Here is a 7,906-nt window from a genome sequence, read left to right as displayed (position 1 = left end):
TAAATCATCGACTTTTAACTACAATTAAACTCACAAATAAAACTTATTTTAGGCGGTCTAATTCGTGTAAAAATTCTAAATAAAATTCTATTTGTAATTTTACGTACTGCGTAAAACATTTGAAAATTCAAAAGAAAAATATAGCACATAAAATTATTATATAAATAGAATTCTATCCTAAAATCTGACATAAATTTTAGATCGTTTAAAATGGATTTAAATGTTCTGAAAAATAAAAAACGATTTAACGATCTATTCGTGATATTAATCACAACTATATTATCTTTAACTATATATTACAATTTTAATTGTTTATTTTTAGAACTATATTTTAATTTTTTGAAAATATATCGAAAAATAAAACTTATTTTAGCTATGAAATTCTTGACAGTAATAATTCTTTCGAAGAAGTACGCTTACATTTTGAGAAAATATATATTTTATAGTTAAGTATCATATTAAATCATTTTGTATATTTTGTTAATTAAAAATTTGTTGTGCACATCTAAAAAACGCGCGCAGGATCCGTCGTAGCAGAGGGACGTTAGTCGTCAAGTAGCGAGTGTCGACGTTTGAGTAGACGCGCGGGCGACGACCTATAAAAGGGAGCTCACGAGAGTGGCGGACGCACAGTCGCGCACAGTCTATCTGCCGGTACGGTTCGGAGCGGAACGCGCAAACAGCCGAGCGTTACTTATATTCATTACTTATATTCCATTCCATTCGACGCCCGGCACTACCTGCGGGAAGCAACAGTTATGTCTTCGAGGAACGTTACAGCGTTGATCGCCGACCCGCTGCGCTGTTGAACCTCGTCGCGTGTGTGTGCCCGCGGTAAGTCACAAATCACAAGGAACTTTTTTTTAACGACCTTAAAACCCTTGCATTTCCCACTTCCCGCCGTTCCTCTGCGCCAAGTTTGGTCTAACATTATATATTTCTAAATGCTGTGTTCGGGGGAACGCGCGATTGCTTTTTAATATCTGGTGGTCGCTCTTCGCGAAGTTTCAGTCATTTTAAGTCATTTACATATTTATAATTTGTACAAGTTTTCCCTCGACGACGGCCGGTGAAAGCGGGCGCCATTTTCGAAACTGAAGGTACGATGGGCTACTATAAATGTTGTATAATCTTTCAGAAGCTAGTCAAGTACATTGAATAATTTTTATTAAAATCGTTATTTTAGTCGCCAACTGGCACATGAAAACTTTTCGATCAGATTGGTACATTTTATCAATTGATACGCTACTCTTGGACAGTGTTTGAAGTGTCTAAAATTTAGCGTTTATGACGATTCAAACCTCAAAAAAGTCAAGTGATCGAACCATCATTTTAATATTGATTGCACAATCGATTATTGATGAATTTTTTATTATTTATAGTTTGGAAGAATATAATATTTTACTTGATTATCATGCAAATATCGCATTGAAAATACTCGTAACTTGAATTATGATTGGAATATTAGAAATAATTAAAACACAAAACATAATGAGAATTTTTGTGTATACAGCATTTGCCGTGTCGTTTTAATTCAGAACGAAAATGGTAAAAATTGATTTTTCAACTATAATAAAATTTAACTTTTATATTTGTTTTACGATGTTTTTTCATTCGTGTACGATTATAACTTATTAATTTGTTATTTAAAAAATTATGTTCCATAATTCATAATGCGCTAAGTTAAATTGACACAGAAAACTTTATCGAGCAAAGTTGAAAACAAAATATCGCACGCGTTTCGAAATAAGCTTTATCGGTTCAAACACTCATCGATGTTTTTGATGCGCATTTCGTTCCGTCTTTGAGAACAAAGTTTTTCGATCTCGATCCTTTAGAAAATACGAGAGAAATATCTTGATGGTTAATTTAACGCAAAACTTGATCTGGAAACGAGAATCGCTTCACATCAATCGGATAATATCACTCTCTTCCATTATTACTTGTTTTCACAAGTAATATCGCGTTCTGCAAGATGAAACCGCGATCGCGGAGGGAAACGGCGAACGAGGAAGAGAACGAGAGTCTTGCAGTCGAGTAAACTGCCGAACTTCGGCTTCAGATTAATTTGCTGGTATCTCGGGGAGCTTCGGAAGCCGCGGATGCCGGACGCGGCTTCTCATGCTGGAAACTGTGTGTAGAATCAAATCAAGCACGCGTGGATCAAGTTCCGGCAATAGAGTCTTAAAGTGTGTTCGGGGAAACGCTATTAGCGCTATTTGTGTTATTCTATTCTTGTTTTACGTCTAATAAACGATGATGATGGAATAACACAAACAACGCTAATAATAGCGTCTCTCCTATCGCACCTTTAAAATTGCGGGTGTTAACTCCTCTTGACAAGGATAACTAAATAATTGCGATGGCAAAGGTCGTCGTCGTGAGCCACAATCTAAAACGAGCTACTTCTCTGCGGGAGAGAAGGATCATTCCAAGGAAGAATCCTTCTGACGATCGTTTCTCGTCGTTTTCGAGAATCAACTTTGCGCGCTTGATATACTTAATTGAATTCGCCGATTCTTGTACCTGCGAAGGTTTGTTAGACGACATGTAACTTGTTACAAATAGATTTCGCTAATATTTCAAAAGACTTTAATGTAACTCTGTTATGGACTACCAAGCGATCGATTAAAGACAATTCCATTAAATTTTTCATCAAATTAAATATCATATTATTTTTGTCGTACATATATTTCGCCACAAATGATACATCCAGTTGGACGATACAGGACAGGTTTGATTTATAATTAAACATTAACTTCGTTATTTCAGAAATTTACTTGATTTTATTGGAAAATTCTCCGGGCGCAAATTCTGTTATCGCTGCATTCTAAAGTAATCGTCCTTTAAGAAAAGCAAATTTAGATTTAGTGTTGCGTAAAACGACCACTACGTAGACATTATAAACGACTTAACGGGCTTGAAAAAAGCGGATGATAATGAAAAAGAAGCGCTTAGTGTAATTGATTTGTGTGCGCGGCAAACTTAATGGCACTTTCTTGTCTTTGAGAAGACAATTGAAATCAGTCACGTATTATTTTAATATATCTTTTTTGCTATACAAAACATCGGAGGTAATTGAGTAGACCACTCATATTTATTTCGTAAAAAAGTGAAATTTATTTTAAATTTATTTAATAAAGATGATTAAACTTTACTCTTTTAAATACGCATAGCGTGCAATAAAAAAATATAATTAAATTACTATTCTTAGTTGATCACAAAGCGACGAATTGTGTTACTACATATATTACATAATATATTATATTATATTATATTTTTTTACTTTAAAATAAAGTAAAAGTATCATTTTTGCCAAAATATTTTATAAAAATGTAAATATATTCGTAAAATAGCAGGTTAAAAAATTATCTGGAGATATTCCCTGTATTGTCCCATCCTAGGGTTTAAACAGATCTCGTGAGTGGCAAGAAAGTCTAATTTCTTGGTGAAATTACTCCTAGTGAAGCCGTCATATCCGTCGGGAGGGAACTGGAGAAGAGGCACATCGTCAAGCTTAATGCACAATGACTATGCCGTGTCGGTAGCGAGAATGTTGCGGTTAAATCTATATGTAAGCAAGAGAGAGAGAGAGAGAGAGAGAGAGAGAGAGAGAGAGAGAGAGAGAGAGTGCACAATATATGCAGAGGCTGCGTGATTCGAACTGCTTTCACAGATAGAGAGCGAAAGAGAAAGAGAGACAGACGAGGTCGTCGAGTAGTTGTGCTAAATGGTTCGCAAACTAATGTTCAAAATTCGGGTATTACCGCGAGACCAAAGGAAGATGGGATAGAAAGGAAACGTAGCGAGCACACGTCTTTCTAAACGGAAAGACGGAAGCGGATGAGGGTGAGAGTTGTACCAACCGACGAGGCACATATATATAACATTACCCTAAAATACTTGTCGTACCTCGTTCAACGCGATCATGAATTATTAAGTGCCTTTAATTCTTAGTACACACTATGATTTTCCGGTTCTTTACTACACACGGTGGTCATTCATCTGTCTCGAGTTAATTTTCATCATTTTAACAAATATATAAAAAATATTAAATGATTCTTACATTACCTTAATATCTTTATAAAATATTTATGAGGTTGTACATTAAAAAAAATTGCATATAAATGTTACAACTAATTATTAGTTGTGTTCTCACATGTACAGTCCTATGAGATTTAATATTAATTATTTGATGTTCCTAGGTTTTTTATGAAATGTGCAGGATGTGAATGACTCAATCATGTGTACTAATAGCATTTTTCACTGGTGCGCACTCAATGCGCACTTTAAAGCCGTTGTACGTAATTTGATAAAATGTACATTGAGCATTTTATCAATTTAGATGTCTCACTTTTACATAAATTAGTATATAACGGCTTTAATGTGCACTTTAGTATGCGCACCAGTTCTATCAATGAAAAATACTATTAGAATTATTCGGAGGTTAGTGTTTTATCTTCAGCATAGACAACACGAATGAAATAAATCATAAAAGCCTTTAGAATCTTTTTGAATCGTCAAAGATTGTTGTGTCGCATTGATTAAGATCGCACGCAAATCTGAGATCTGCGCGGGTTCGTTCCCTCAAGTGAATCTCTCGCGAGTATACTCTGCAACGCGGATATAGATGCGCTGGAAAATGGAAATAAGATTCTGTCCATTTTTCCATGCATAGAAAGTGTCGTTCCCTTTGTATGCACATAGAACAGATATCTTATTTTCCGGTATGAGATCAGAACACCATTTTCTGGATTGTCCGTACACATACTAGCTTTTCTTCTTACACTCGTACGAGATATGTGACCGATTAGTGACATGTACATGAAATAACTTGCATTACTTCCTCGATATGAAAAAGAAAAACGAAGATGTGGAAGATTGGAAAATTCACGCGATAACGTTCATATTACTTAATAAATTTTATGAAACTCTGCGACATAAATGTACCGTGTGATTTTCTTCAAACTCACATTTTTTTTAGAACTTTTCTTATAAACGAGAAATTGCTTGTCATTTATTACATTTATTTATTTTTCGCATAACTGCGGTGCGACGCTTTAAATAGCATCATCTGCTACACGACACATTTCTACGCTGTAATAGATCTGAATGAAAATGCGCTACAATGCAGCAACGTGTTGTACATCTTTGGCCACTTTATTGTTGGAAGAAGCATGTCCAAGCCGCAGCAGCATTTTGCAGAGAACTCAGCTCATATATATCGGTATCGGCAAGTTCCGCTCGACAAAACAAATTGCTTATACCGTCAATGGAACTTCGTCGGAAATGTGTGTTTGGCTACGTATCGATACTTTATATAAACCGTTTGTTTAACTTCTGAAGCAGGGGAGAAAAGCACTCTCTACTCAGGAAACTGAAAACTGAAAAATTCTTCGAGAGAGATGGGAGTTGTGTGTGTCAAGATATAAATATATAGAGTTAGGAGACGCGTCTCACGAAAATCCTTAATAAATAAAACTTGATAAAATAATCCGTTTGTTCATCCAACACGTATGCAGCTACAACAATGTTTTTGTGCAAATTAACGAAATGTTATGCTGACTGAGAAAAATGTCTGAAATGAACGAACCAAAAGATTCTGATTATATCAATCAAAATTCCGGTTATCTCAATTAGAATAGTCGAAATCAGAAAATTCTGATTTGTCCATTTTCAACTAGAATTTTAATTAATCCAATCAGACATTTTTCTCAGACTTTTTCAGTGTATCTTTTCGCGCGTCTTTTAAAGACGCTTGCCTTTCTTAAATTAAAATTTGAGTGATACTGTATACTTTCTCAAACCTTGTTGAAATTCAAGTTGCAAAAATACTAATAATGAATGAGACTTACGAGACATTTTTTTCTTTGATAAATATACATATATAATAACGTGAAATTTGATTAATAAGATAAATTATGCTTTTACATAACAAGAGTTATAGAAATAAAAATATTTTTTGATATTTATGACGATGTATAATATTATGCATAAATAAAAAAATGAAAATGTAGAATTATATTCTTCACAGAATTACATTTTTCACTTGAGCAATTTATTGTTACATGTATAATATATAAACATTATAACATTATAACATTATAACATTAGTTAATATTGCTTAAATATATTACATGTATAAAATGTGTATAATATAATAGACCGCAATCTCAGAAAAGAATGATTCTACGTAAATTGTAATTCTATTTCTTCATGTAACAGATTTGCCGTTTGAGAAAGTAATTGAGATTAAAATTATTTTCAATGCGATTGTAGAAACGCAACGTAAAAAAGACAATGAAGAGTTGAGAAATATTATTAAGAAAATTTTAATAAGCACATTGGAATTTAGCAAGAGTTAAGTTAGTAATACTTCTCCGACGATTTAATCCCAAGTTTTTTACACAAAGTGAATACGAGCAAAAATTATTCTTCGATGTATCTAAATCATTTTTAAAATTTATCGCGTAATTATCTTAAAATGATAGAAATCACTTCTGCAATGTTTGCATTTTACAAAATATTAACGATTTTAGAAAAATATTAACACAATGTCATTTCAAGCTTATTTCAAGCTATAATTAAATTAACTTAATATACGAGAAAATATACGAGCATTTTTTACTCCATTTTAGAAAAATATATTAAATAACATGTGCTAATTAGAAACATGAATTATTCGTATACGAGAACTTATTATATAATGCCAAATTTAATGAATGCGGTATACTATGCTTGTCACAAGTGACTGTAGTATTCAAAATGAATTTTTTGAATGGTATTAATAAATGACTTATTAATGATGTTCAATTTATTCAAATTTTCGACTTTGTATAATCTAAACATTCTAAATGAATATTTAAATAAATACAAATCTTTAAATTCATATTTTTTTCACCGATCGGATGTTTTTTTTTATCGTCGAGGATTTTTGCATCAATTTTCGATAGATAAATTGCTGAAATACACGCGTTTAAACATACGCGGGTAGACACGCGTTATTGCATTTTATCGGAAATATGCTCGAAAATTTTCCTCTGAATGGAGATCACAAAAATGGTAACAACGCATTGGGGATTTGTCACATTCCTATGCAAGCACGTAAAAATGATATAGAATTTTATATGCACCTATACATGTACGATCCGAGCTTTTTGAAGGATTGAAATTAGGCTAGAATTACTTTTCTCGTCTTTCCAGTCTCCTTGCAACATTCTTGCCACGTTCCTGTTGAACGTTATATATACTCATGAGTGTGCATATGAGTATCTGCGAATATATTTTCCAAGATGAACAAAATATGTTATAAATAAATTAAGCATAAGAAAAAAAGATGGCAAATTCTGTCATAATAATCTTTCAACCTTTCGAAATCATTAAGCCAAACATATAAAATAATATAAATCAAAAATAATATAAATCAAAAAGATAAGATCTTTACTGTCTTTATAATAATTATCTAATAATTAGTAAAAGATTTTTATAAATTTTGATATACAATAATAAGTTAAGGATGTATTAGACATACAATCCCTGCAAAAAAAATTAAATTTATAGATATGTTTAATATTTACATTTTAAATAAACTATATACATATGAAAGTTATGTAAATAAGACTATATTTTTATTTAATAATACATTTTTGTAGTTTATTTGTTGTTATTTTTATTGTTAAAAATTAAAATGTTAAGAATAATTTACAAATTTACATTTTTCCTTTATAAGTATTTTAAATATTCAAAATAATTTATGCAAAGTTTCATTGCGATTCACTGATTAGTTACAAAGATAAAACAAATCAATATTTTGTTTATTTATGGACAACTAGTTCATACATCGCAATATAACTCTACGTAAATAATCTTGAATACATAATGTACTTATATATATATATATATATAT

General features: G+C 32.0%; 1 protein-coding gene across 1 annotated transcript in view; it reads left to right on the top strand.

The window, feature by feature from the left end:
• The first annotated feature begins 674 nt into the window (after positions 1-674).
• Positions 675-7,906, top strand: part of LOC108693613 (lachesin-like) — a 44,265-nt gene continuing 37,033 nt past the window's right edge. The window contains exon 1 of the mRNA XM_018202650.1: positions 675-834. The gene's annotated coding sequence lies outside the window, so the exon portion shown is untranslated. The remainder of the gene's footprint in view (positions 835-7,906) is intronic.

The sequence above is a fragment of the Atta colombica genome, unplaced genomic scaffold (assembly GCF_001594045.1).
Source record: "Atta colombica isolate Treedump-2 unplaced genomic scaffold, Acol1.0 scaffold109, whole genome shotgun sequence".
Lineage (NCBI taxonomy): Eukaryota > Metazoa > Arthropoda > Insecta > Hymenoptera > Formicidae > Atta > Atta colombica.
This window is presented reverse-complemented; position numbering and strand designations above follow the sequence as displayed.